Below are 13,231 nucleotides of genomic sequence, written 5' to 3'. Positions count from 1 at the left end.
TCACTGATGTTACAATTAAGCCTGAAACACGTGGCAAGAATAACTGAGATGATTATACATGATTAGATGATTAATTGTTGTGTTGAATTGATGAGATGCGTCAGATTTTGTCGAGTTGAAATGATTTGAGAGTGTTTGCTACCCAATCCAGGCTTTTTTATCAAGTGAGTTTAAATTTTTTATGATTTTTTTTTATATGGTTAATTTTAAATTATTATTAAAAACGGGATAATTTATAATATATGTTATCACTTTTGGATTAAAAGACGTTTGTTACGATTTATTAATTTTTTAAATTAAAAATGTAAAAAATTTTAAGAGTTTAATTTTTTTTTATGATTTCAAAGTTATATATATTTTTTATTTTATAACTTTGAAGTCGTAAATTTAATTTTTTATATATAATTTATGACTTTGAAGTAGTAATTTATTTTTTTACTTTACCTGTAAAATTCTTTTTAGGAATTTTTATTTTATTTTTTTTCTTTTGTTTTACTTCCAATTTTTAAAATAATATATAAATAATTTTATTTATTTATTTATTAAATAAATCATTTTAATTTTACTTGTTATTAGTTTTATTTAATATCTTGTATATATTTTTTTATGATTTTATTTAATATGTTATATATTTTTTAATATTATTTTATTTAAAATATTTTATATATTTTTTGAATATTGTTTATTTAATATATTTTGTATATTTAAAATTTAGATAATTTTTTCATAATGTTATTGAATTTTATTTATTTTATAAATGAAATAAATAATACAAAATACTTAAATTATAAAAAAATAAAATGTTAAAAAAAGTACTAAAATATTTTGTTGTTAATATAAACTTCTAATTTATGAAATAATATTATTTAGGTCCATATTTTATGTCTGATGCTTGAAAACGACGACAAACATTGGGAAGATCAATCAATATTCGTATACATAGTGAGATGGACAAACCAATTTCAAATATGGCTAAGAAATACTCATTGTGTAAAAATGAAAAACATGATCGTAGTAATTGTTTATAGAAACAAGTAGACAATTAATATAGTTTCTACTTTTAGTATAAGTTAATATTAGTAACAAAATATACAGTTATTTATTTTAAAATTTTAGTTATGTAAAATTTAAGTATTTTATATGATTTATTTCATTTACAAAACAAATCAAATTCAATAACATTATTAAAAAGTTATCTAAAATTTAAATATAAAAAATATATTAAATAAACAATATAAAAAAATATGTAAAATATTTTAAATAAAATAATATTAAAAATATATAACATATTAGATAAAACCATATAAAAAATTTATACAAGATATTAAATAAAATTAACAACAGGTATAATTAAAATAATTTATTTAGTAATTAAATAAATAAAATCATTTACAATTTTTAAAAAAAATTGAAAGCAAAACAAAAGAAAATAAAAAATCCTAAAAAAAACTTTACACTTAAAGTAACAAAAAAAAATATACGACTTTGAAGTTGTAAATAAAAAAATTTAAACTGAAGTCGTAAAAATTTTTACAACTTTAGTTAAAAAAAGATTAATAAGTTGTAACACCTACTACAACTTATTGCATTCTCGACAATAATTTAAAATCGGCCCCATATGAAAAAAGAGTAAAAAATTTGCATCCATTTAGTAAAAAATCCCCTAATCGATTGTGTTGTGTTATGTTGTCTATGCGTGCATATTGGATGTTCTTTCTTCCAATCTATCTATATCCTATAATAAAAGAACGACCACTGTGCACACATGGTGTTCTCACAAATTTTTGGCAATAAAATAATCAACCTTCGTTTTGGTTACACGCTTGAACTCTGCTTCTCTTTTCTTCCGCCCATTTCACGGCTTTTTTTAAATTTCAAATTTTAAAAACCAAAAATTCTGGTTTCTTCCTCGGTTCGAGGTACCTACCTCTGCACCTCCATACCTATGAGGTCACGTCGCCAGGCTAGGAAGTTGTTACACGTCAACATACAATGCCAAGCAAATATCATTTTTGCATTTACATTCCAACTGCATGTTGAGCAACTTGACCTCATTTCTACATTTTCATTTTCCATTCTAGGAAGCTTCTGAACTTGTGCAAATTCAGAAACCTCACCTCATTGAGCAATGTTACCTCGTCGGAGGGATTTGTGTGGGTCAGTAATTGTGGTCCACCTCATCCTCACTTTGGAAAGCATTTTCCTATCTATCGTCTCATGCTCTATTTTAATGTTAGATTAATGGCGTTTTAATCACTACTAACAACCTTCTTTCTGTATTATTGTGTTTTTTTTAAAAGTATTTAATTTTTTTAAAACTTTGCAGTTGTGGAGCAAAGATTAATGGCCACTGGTAAGGATTTAAACCTGATATTTTTTTCTTCTAATGTAGTGATTCTTATTGATGTAATACCAGTGTTCTGGATTTGTTTAGCACTGTTTCGTAACAGAAACCATTATGGAATTTGCAAATAACTGCCATTTGTGTATTTTTTTAGCATTATTTCGTAGATTGAATTCCATAGCCGAAATAAATGACCACAAGGAAACTTGGAAGGTTGTTGTTCGACTTATAAAGATGTGGACTATACCAAGATCACCTAAGTTTACTATTGAACTAATTTTACTTGACAAGAAGATCAGGTTAATTGTTTTTTTTTCCGACTATGTTGTATCCATTGGTTGTTGTTAGTTGTATATAATAAATCTTTTGTAAACTATCACTTCATATGTTGATTGTCCATGATGATAAAATTCTAGCTCAAATGAAGAATGTTGATGTTCAAATGGAGAATGTAAATTTTCAAGTTGGTCAAACTTATGTCATTCTGAACTTTGAAGTAGAGAAGAATAGTGGTCAGTATAAAGCTACACATCATGCTTTTAAAATTAACTTTGTGAAAGAACCTAAAATTATGCCGCACGAAATACTTGGAACAATGTACAACTTCACAATGTTTGATAACATTGTAAATGGCTCTACCACCCTTGACTATGTAACAGGTACAATTTTTGAATATTTGAGAAATGATAATTTTAACATGTTAATGTCGTTATGTTGTTTGATTTTGGTTTTTCCTAGAAGATGTTATTGGTGAGGTTGTTGAAATTGGTTAGTAGAATCTGCATGAGAAGCCAAAGAAAGTGGTTTTTACAATGAAAGATGAATGATATTCATTAGTTTAAAATTACATGCATGGAAGCCATAATCGTTGTTTAATGTTACCTGCATTTATAATTCATTCCTGATGTGACACAATTGAAGTATCATTAGTTGTACTTTGTGGGAGGCACTAGCTATGGAGCTTAAGGATTGTTTGGATAGGCTTGTTGTCGGGCCAGTATTGTTGTTGCTGAGTATAGCTAAAATCAAATAACCTAGAGGTTATTTGTTAATTAATGTTTATAACTTTAAATTTATGGCCATTTTTCTATGTATTCAATGATTAATGTAAAGATTTTTTTGTTTCATATAGGCACTTATCCTATAGCAATACATAATTCAACGTATGGTTCCCAAAGATTTGTAAATAATGACATGAAGGAAACTATGGAATTCAAGGATCAGTTGGCTACTTCTTACTGATGAAATCTATGTTATGATGTAGTTATTAGTAGTTAAAGTTTACTTATCATTACATCTCTTTCCTTATTTCAGAATGGATCCAAGTTAATTAACGATGATTCCCTGTACCCAAAAAGGAAGTCAGATTTTTGGATCTTCATTGTATTCTGTTGTAAATCGCTTTCTGCATAATGCACATGTCAAATGTTTTGATTAAGTTATCCAAGTGAAAGAGTTTGAATTAATATTGATACATTCTTTGGGTTTCAATTTTTTTTAATGTCCTAACTTTGCTATAAGAGTGTATGTGTGTGGCAGTGGCTACTATAACGAAGTTGTTGGTAGCAATGGTTGAATTTATTGTTAGAGATAGGGGGAGCAGCAACATGGAACAACCTAAGGCTAAAGCTTGAAGCTCAAGGAAAAGCTTGAAGGAACTTTAGAAGATGTTTTGGCTTTTACATGCCAAATTCCTTTGAGTGACATTTGTATTGGTTGTTAACTTGAATGCTGCATCTTAATACATTTGATATATGTGTTGCATTGTGCATCATCATAGTGTGTGTGAAGGAAATTTTCTAAGTTAGAAAAATTTCTTCAGAGGCAAAAACTCTTTGTTTTCATCGATTACAGAGTTGTAGTAATCGATTACAACAAAGTGTGAAATTTCGTGCTTAGCGCAAAAAGTGGATTCTCGCTTAGGAAGATGAGATCTCTAATCAAGATCTATGAATGATAAATATGTTCTTCAGTGTAAAAAATACGATTCCACACCTCTCTCTCAAAAATCTGCCAAAACAACCCTAGAAACTCCTTCTCCACCACTTACGACCACTGATGGCCACCACAAGCTGTCGTTGCTTGCTACTAAGTCATTACACTGAGAGGAACACTTTAATTGGAGTGAAATCCTCATAATCCACCTCAAGGATTCGATGGAGAACAAGCTCCCAATTCTTTCTTTCGTAGTTTCTCTAAGGTAATCTTGACTCCTATGCCTGTCTCATAATTAGTTTGACCTTCTCTTAATGTCCCTTGTGTTTTGGGTACCGTAATAGAATGTTGTTACACTTCCTTTGAAAAAACCTTGAAAATGAGATGTTGAAGAAGTTACCTTTTATAAAATTGATGTTATTTTTGTGACCTTTGCAGAACCTCGATTGCATTAGCATGCCAAAATTTCAAAATGGCATCTCTTTGTAGTAGAACCCAAAATAGCCCTTAGCACTTTTGTTTTGGCAGGGGTAATTGATCCCAAATGTTATTATTAACTTTGTTTTTGAAATCTATACTAAATTTCCTTTGATTTGGTATATAGAACTATGTATTTGGACAGACGAACGGGAACGAGAAAGGCCTCCGAGCAATGTAGAGATGAGCTAATGGAGAGCTCACAATAGGTGAGGGAAGTTTATTTTTATTTACCGCTTTGATACCATAGTTAGGATAAGGGAACCCAACAATGGGGATGTATGGTTGTCCATGTTGCATGCTGGTTTTCAAGAAAAACTGTGTTTTCAACTAATGGAATGTGATATATTTGTTATTCATGAATGAAATTATGAATGATGTTGTTGTTGTAACGATTGGAATTTTTGGGAAAAATCTTAATTATAGAGAAGACTCTGCCCAAAATTTCATATTTGTTCTTCTATTTACTCCTTTATTAAATTTTAAATGGGCATGCGAGTTTGTTTTGTAAGTCATAGTTCTCCTCTTTAATTTAGAATTTTTCCCTAAAATACTAGTCTCATGATATTATAGATTGTTGTTGTATTAGACTTATGTTATTTGAAGACCTGGGAAGTGTGAATCTCAGACATGAAATTTATATGTATGTATTTGTGGGATGTGATTACTGATGATGTTGTTATTGATTGTAATTTTTATATGAGGTAATGTTGTTATTGATGATAATATTGATAAAGAATGATGTTGTTATTTGTGATAATATTGATATGAGAATGTTGTTGTTATTAATGATAATATTGAAATGAGATGATGTTGATGTTGGTAATGTCATTGAGATGAGATGAGATGAGATGATGTTAATGTTGAAAATGTCATTGAGATGAGATGATCTTGATGTTGATAATGACATTGAGATGAGATCTTGTTGATGTTGAAAATGTCATTGTGATGATGTATGTTGTGTATGTACATGCGGGGTGCAGTGGCCATGATGGATATCCCTGGTGGGAGAAATAAAGTGGTTAAAGAGTTTTAAGCATCTCTGGAGGAGGATGGCTTCAAATCTCTAATTATCCACGGTCAGTGCATTGATGATGTTCATGTTTCATACTTCATATTGCATGGAAATAGTATAAAATTTGTCAGTAAGTACTTGTAGTTTCTCATGAGGGGAAATACTTGTACTTGGGGGCATGTCACTCAGTTTGGAACTTCCTTGAGACTCAGGCTGATCACCAAGGGGGGAGGGGAGTTACATGTGCACGACATGGTGACCTCGACACTTGTTGCCTAGTTTTCCTAAGTGAGAGTGTTGGGTGGACATGCTTAGACTATTTCCTGATGAATGGTACCACATTGCAATTGAGAGTTGAGGTCAGGTGCATGCATCATACTGAGCATGATTGATTTGAATTATGAAAATTTTGATTAATAGTTATTAAGTGTATGTTGTATTGATTGATAATTGTGTATGAACATGATACTTGTTATTGTTTCTCTTACTAATTATGGTTATTTGATAATTGTTGGTTTCTTTTGTAATAAATTCACCCTTGCAATTTTTGTACCGTATGGTTGGTGCCTGTGATGATCGCGAACCTTCGTTCGTCGGAGCAAATAGACAACGGTAGATTACGAGCAGTGAGATTATTTTGTTGGAGTCACCAAGCTGACGTGATGACGTTGGGATTATTTTGGGAGAAAGTTGTATTTTTGTAATTGTCATACCCTAATTTCATTCGGTTATAATGTTTTTATCATTCAGATATGATGTTTTGATCATTGCTAATCGAACTACAGTGTTTGGCACCAGTTATAGCGCAAGGCCAAGGGGTCGCGCAGGTTTTGATGGTTGTTTGTCAGTTCCAGAAACAAAAACCATAAGGAAGCAGAAAAATGGTCATTTCCTAGAATTTTTTGGACCCTAGCTCGCCTAGGCTAGCATATGGCTTGCCTGGGCCATGAAATACCTTCAGCCTTAAGAACCTAGCTCACCTGGGCGAGCCCCCAGCACACCTGGGCGAGCTCCAGCTCGCCTGGGCGAGCTAATGCCTTCAAGCCTAAGCAACTGGCTCGCCTAGGCGAGCTCCAACTCACCTAGGCGAGCTTTCCCTCCATCAAATGGCTTTTTCTATAAATAGCCATGCAGGGGGAAAGGTTTAAGGGCGAGTTTTTTGAAGGAGCAGAAGGAAAATACAAGGAGAAAAAAGAAGAACAAAAAAGAAAAGTCGAGGCGCCACCGAATCGAACCGTGGATCATTCCCTACATCATTTCTCTTACTAGCCTTGTACCCTATGCAACAGTCGGTTAGTTTTTTTCTTAAGATTGATGTAATCTATGGACCCTTATGGGTCCTCTGTGACATTATATGTGCATTTATCTTCTCCGCTTATCGTTGGTAATTTCCTTTTATTCGTAAGGCTTAATTCTAGTCGATCACTAATGTCATGAAAATTGGTTTTTTAGTGAGACTGGAAGGTAATAAACACAACAAAAATGAAAAAAATCTATTTGCAACCCAACTTCTTTTCATCAAATATCACTTGAGATCGTTTCAAGGTCCAACGCCTTAACAATTCTCTCTGTTTTTCAATATTTAAAACGTTGTTTCAAGGTTCAACGCCTTAACGACTCTTTTGTTTTCAATTAAAATAAATCTTTCAAAAAACATAAAATCAATTTAACACACAAACATTCAGACTTAAAGAACTACGTAGGTCTGATTTCCTCATCGCACCTGGGGATACGTAGGAGCAAGGGCAACACCCTTATCGACTCGGAAAAAAAATAATCAAAAGGGGGAAAATAAATAATTTTGAATTCATGTTTTGCGCACTCAATTAAAGGTTATCGTCCCTTGTGACGGGCGTGTAGGGTGCTAATACCTTCCTTATGCGTAAACAACTTCCGAACCCTTCTTTTCAAAATCCGCAGACCTCTTTTTGGTTTTTTCTAACGTTTTTCTTAAATAAACGTTGGTGGCGAATCCCACTCGTTTTCTCCTTAGGAGACGAATGTGATTTTATTTATTTTCTTTCGCCATCCTGTCGTGATGTAGGTTGCAACAGTAACCAACTCCTCCGTAGCTAGTTCTATAATTCTTTTTGATTTGAGGATGTAAATTACAAATTTAATTATATGTATGAACTAATTTACCTTCCGTCATGTGAATGATGTACATTGAGTTAATATATCTATATATATTCATTTAAGTATTTGTGTGTTGTTTGGTGAACGCATATCACAAAAAAATTTAATCACATTTTTCATAAGCAAATTAGTGGAGTTTTCATTTAAAAATTGAAATTAACACAGTTTAGAGTAGTGATATCATAGCGATAAGGTGGGATGTTACATTAGTCGTATCAGAGCCAGTCGAACCTTTCGGTCAGTGAGTTGTTAGTCTACCATGTTTCTCTATGCATTTTGAGGTTGCATTGTTAAATGTCTAATGTTTGAGCTCCTAATTGTTTGATAGTTACTCTAGTTGTTTGTGTTTGGAACTTACTCACCTTGTTGGGTTTCCATGAGTTATAGAGATCTGATTGGTGTAGTCATAACATGTTTATATCCTTGATGTCTGCTATACCATGAGTTTCAATGCCTTGTCATGAGTTATCAGACTAGCCATCTGTATAATTTGTGAAGTGCAATATGACGATATGGTAAGCGATCAGGAATACAAAGGATGGAAAGTGAGTGTTAATTTCTTGAGAAAGTACTGTTTAAGAGGAGTAATTTCTCAAAGCATCAACTCTCAAAAGTAACTAAGTATGGACTTCAGATAAGTGTGATTTTGTTCTATTATTTTTTTCTTGTGTATTCTTTCCGTGTTCTGACTTCCTGGTGTGTATAGGGAGTGATGGTTGGACGTAATGATCGTGCGATAGTTGATGCTCTCCAAGCCTTAGCTCAGGCTATGGGGAATCAAAATAGGGGAGAAGTTGTTGGAGCTGTTGAGTATCAAGGGTTGGACCACTTCCAACAAAACAATCCACCTGCTTTCATTGGAGGGTACAACCCTGATTGTGCTCAGAATTGGATAAGGGAGATTGAGAAAATCTTCTAAGTGATGGTGTGTCCGAAGGGGCAAAAGGTTGCTTTTGGTACATATACTCTAGTGGTAGAAGCTGAGTATTGGTGGGAGAACACTCGCCAATGCTTGGAGGCCAAATATGACCTAGGAAACCTTCAAGAGGGTATTTTTGGAGAAATACTTTCCTGAAGATGTTAGGAACAAGAAAGAAATGGAATTCCGAGAACTCTAGCAGGGGAACATGACTGTGGCTAAATATGCAGCCAAGTTTAAGGAGTTGGTGAGGTACTTTCCTCATTATCAAGGAAGAGATGGCAAAAGTTCAAAATGTGTCAAGTTTTTGAACAGCTTGCGACTTGAGGTGAAGCAAGTTGTAAATTACCAAGTTGTTCTTTAGTTTCCACTATTGGTGAACATGTGCCAAATTTGGGATGAAGACTCACGAGACAGGGTGGCCTACTATAGGAGTACGGGCCCAATGAAGAACAAAAATAATGGATCTCAAAATCAGGGAAAACTATACTCAATCCCTCCTAATCTTTTCTTTTTTTTCCTTTCTTTTCCCAATTTTCCCCTTTGGACAACCCTTTTCTCTGTTGACTCTCTTCTCGCTTTCTTGTTGTTGGGAATTGCACAGGTAGTTGTTCTCCGTCACCGTCGTGGGCCTGGCCCTCTCCAGTCGCATCTTGGTGGGCATGAACCTAGAGTTCCCTGGGCTCTAAAGTTGCTATGATTTTAACTGACAACCAAGTTAATCGCAGGGACTAATGTGACAAAGGGATTTCAATTTGAAGATTTACGTAAATCCAAGGGCTAACTAGTATGTATGATAGTAAAAAGAAGAAACCTTGCAAGAGAGGCCTTCAACATTTAATCTAGCAACTACAACAGAAGTGCATTGGACACAACAAAATAAGCCAACACCTGGCTTGCATCTTCCAAACCTTTGCACTCAAGCCACAGCTCCATCATTCCATTTTGGAAGAACACCAAATCTGTTGCATGACTAATAACAACTCCTTAATACCGACACCATTGTCCAACCAAACCTGATGGAGGAAAAAAAACTACTTACCACCCCATCTAGAAGAAGGTGTACATTGAAGTATAGATTCAAGATCATCGTCCCTCGTGCACATAAAAATAGGGCCCTCAAAATTGAGTGGTACAGACTATCCTAGGCAAACGAAGAGGTCTTGGCCGATGCCCATGTCCTCTGAGGCCCTCCCCACTCTTCCACCCCCGATAATGATGATGGGAGCCACCGTGGTAGCAAGGGCAATGATGGTGGTAGCCATGGTGGAGGCTTTGAATCTAAAGGTTGGGATTGTGAAATTAATCTACAGTCCCCTCCACCAAGCTCTCCCTGAATGCAGAGCCCCACCTGGTTTCACTTGTCGTCTTTGTGGCGTCCCTAAATAATGACTGGTTTAATAGTAATAAATTAAATAACAAAAACCATGGGAATTTTTTTTTTCTTTTTCTCTTTCATTTCTCTCTCTTTTTCACAGTAATTAAGTTCAGAAGGAAAATTATCACTATAGAGTCCTGAATGGCCAGTTCACAACTCTATTTGGAGTCATTTCTTTCTGATCACTCATAACCTCTAAAATATTTTGCTCTTTCAAAAAGAAAAGATATGTCAGCCATTATTTTAGGTCGTCACGTGAAAAATAATGAAATAAAATGCGGTCAGTGAAATGTCTTTCAAATAAAGTTTGTTAACACTTTCTTTTCAAATAACAAGATTAAACATAATTACATTCATCATCTAAAACTGTCCAAAATATGGGAGTTTGCAAAATACATAGTGACATCCAGAGCAAAGGTATCAACTGTGGTGGCTTCAGCCACATATATACAATCATCAAAATTCCTATACAATAGGTCTACCCATCCAAAAATCAAAAGAGTAAACCTAACAGTCTGTACTAGATACACCCACCCCCAAAAAGTATGTAAACCTAGTCTAAGGAGCCATCTGCTATGATGAAGAGTCTCCACTAGTCGCTATCCTTCTAGGGCCGCTCTCCTCCGTAGAGTCTGCCTCAGATGCTGACATGACGTCCTCTGAAGAATCCACATCAGGAAGTGGGTCCTCATCACCCTCTGGAAAGTCAAGAGCATCCACAGCAGACTCAGGAGGTAACTCCTTTGGGTCCTCCTCAGGGTCTTCTTCAGATGACGACACCTCTATCACTTGGACGGGCTCCACTAGTCGATATGGAGTAGGTGTAGGTAATATCCACTCCACAGTTTGCTGAAGCGTGCGTGCGGGTTCCTCTGGATGTACCAATGAAGTAGCCGTGAGTCGAATCGTGCCACGGAATCGGCACCTCGCATTGCCTTCGAGGGTCTCCCAAACTTTCTCTAGGCACTCCATCTCCACTCAATCATGGATTAATTGCGCTGCCATCACAATCTACAAGAAATAAAAGAAAGGGGGTAGACTCTTTCACGAGAAATCTAACTACGGGTAACAACACAATGCGTCCCATAACCGCTACATGTAGTTAAAAGGTATGCCTCAAGGGTTTTCTTCTCTGGTAATCGATTACACCCGTTGGTAATCGATTACCAAAGGCCAAACTCGAGTTACACAGCTTCAGAACATGGAAACCTGCAATTTACACTGTGTAATCGATTACACATATCTAGTAATCGATTACCAGTGCCCTGTTGCTCTGTGTAATCGATTACACAGCATTGGTAATCGATTGCCAGAGGCCACCTCAACATCCTATCTTCATTTCTAAGCCTGGTAATCGATTACACACCCTTGGTAATCGATTACCAGAGGCCATCTCAACTTCCTGTCTCCATTTCTAAGCCTTGTAATCGATTACACAGCCTTGGAAATCGATTACCAGAGGCCATATTCCAGATATCGCTCAAAATCCATAGCTGGCCAGCCACCACACAAGCCTCCTTGCTTTGTGGTCTTTGTTTTTTTATTGGTTGACTGCCAGGAGCTCGCCTGTTTAGGTGCATCACAGGTTCTCACTAACTGACTATGCCCGGGTTGGGTCGGGATTGGTCAAGCTTGGTTTTGGGCAATAGCACCCCCTGACGTCCCCAAGGTCTCCTGACCCCCACGACATATCTCCAGGTACCACTCTGTGGTCAACAAATAAAAGTAGGAAGACTGACTCTTCCACACTTTCTCACTCCAAGCTTGTAGGATTATGGGGTACCCGTCATATGTGGTATTAGGTGGCGATCGGGCGATGGTGCAAATCAACTCTCCCACATCCACAAATCAAACATGAACCCACCATCCCCAGTTGCCCACCATCAACTGAGCTCGCGTACCCCCACGTAGCCCTTATCCTCGTTCCTCTCAGCACCGGGTCCCCATCAACCCCTCCAAGCTTCCACAACATCCAAGCAATTCAATATCCAAACATCATGAATTATCCTAAACTAAGAAAACAGGGATGAGGCAGAAAACTCTGCCCAAAACACATTCCAATACCACAGCTTTCCCTACTCAAATACCCCAGTAACATTCTCTTCATTCTGATTCGTTAACCGTTGGATCGACTCGAAAAGTTTACTGGAGGTCCCTAGTACATAGGTCTACATTTTGACCGTTGGGATCTGCTAGAAAACGTCCAGAACCCAATATGTACTACATTTCCCATATCCAGCAATACACAAGCATTTTCTGCGCAATCACAAAATTCTGTTGCACATTTCAACAACAATTTTTTGCATAATAGTGCAGATTTTCGAAATCCCTCTTGCCTTCATCCAATTTTGCTCAAATTGCATCCTACAAGTCCTAAATCATGTATAACTCATATCTAAACCAAAAACAAGCTTCAGACCAAAGCAATTCAAAATCTAGGTATCTAAAACCCCTCAATTTAGTGGATTTTCAAGGTTTGAGAAGTGAAAATGAGAATGGGGTAATTTTGGAGTAAGCTCCCATCTCAAACAAGTCTATAACATTAATTTAAACTTTCTCAAACTGGTTTTACGATGAAAACTCCACCGATTCAAAATTTGACCCCTCAACACCCAATTTACCCTAGAAATGGCTCTTGCTTTCACTTTGGTCACTCATTTTCCTCATTTGCTCAGCCCAAGCTTTCCCACAAGTCCTAAATGAAATTTTAAACTAGGATTAACTCACTTTAGCCTTCAATTACCACTAACCCCAATTTATCTTTTCAAACCCTCAAAACCTCACACTTTTCTACCTACAACATTGTCATTCTCACATTTAACCCTAAGTTAATTTTCCCTTTCATCTCTACCAGTTTTCCATTAGCAATTTCAGCACACAAACATCACAAAGCATCATCATAAAACCCTAAAACATAATGGGTAATTTTGGCTCATATCAAACATGACAAATTTAGCATGCTTTCAACAAATTCCTTCACAAATAACTACCATAAGGCATAAACTTAGTAGAACTACCCATCATATC

This window comes from Glycine soja, chromosome 6, assembly GCF_004193775.1.
Source record: "Glycine soja cultivar W05 chromosome 6, ASM419377v2, whole genome shotgun sequence".
NCBI lineage: Eukaryota > Viridiplantae > Streptophyta > Magnoliopsida > Fabales > Fabaceae > Glycine > Glycine soja.
The sequence above is the reverse complement of the archived record's forward strand: the minus strand, read 5'-3'. Positions refer to the sequence as shown.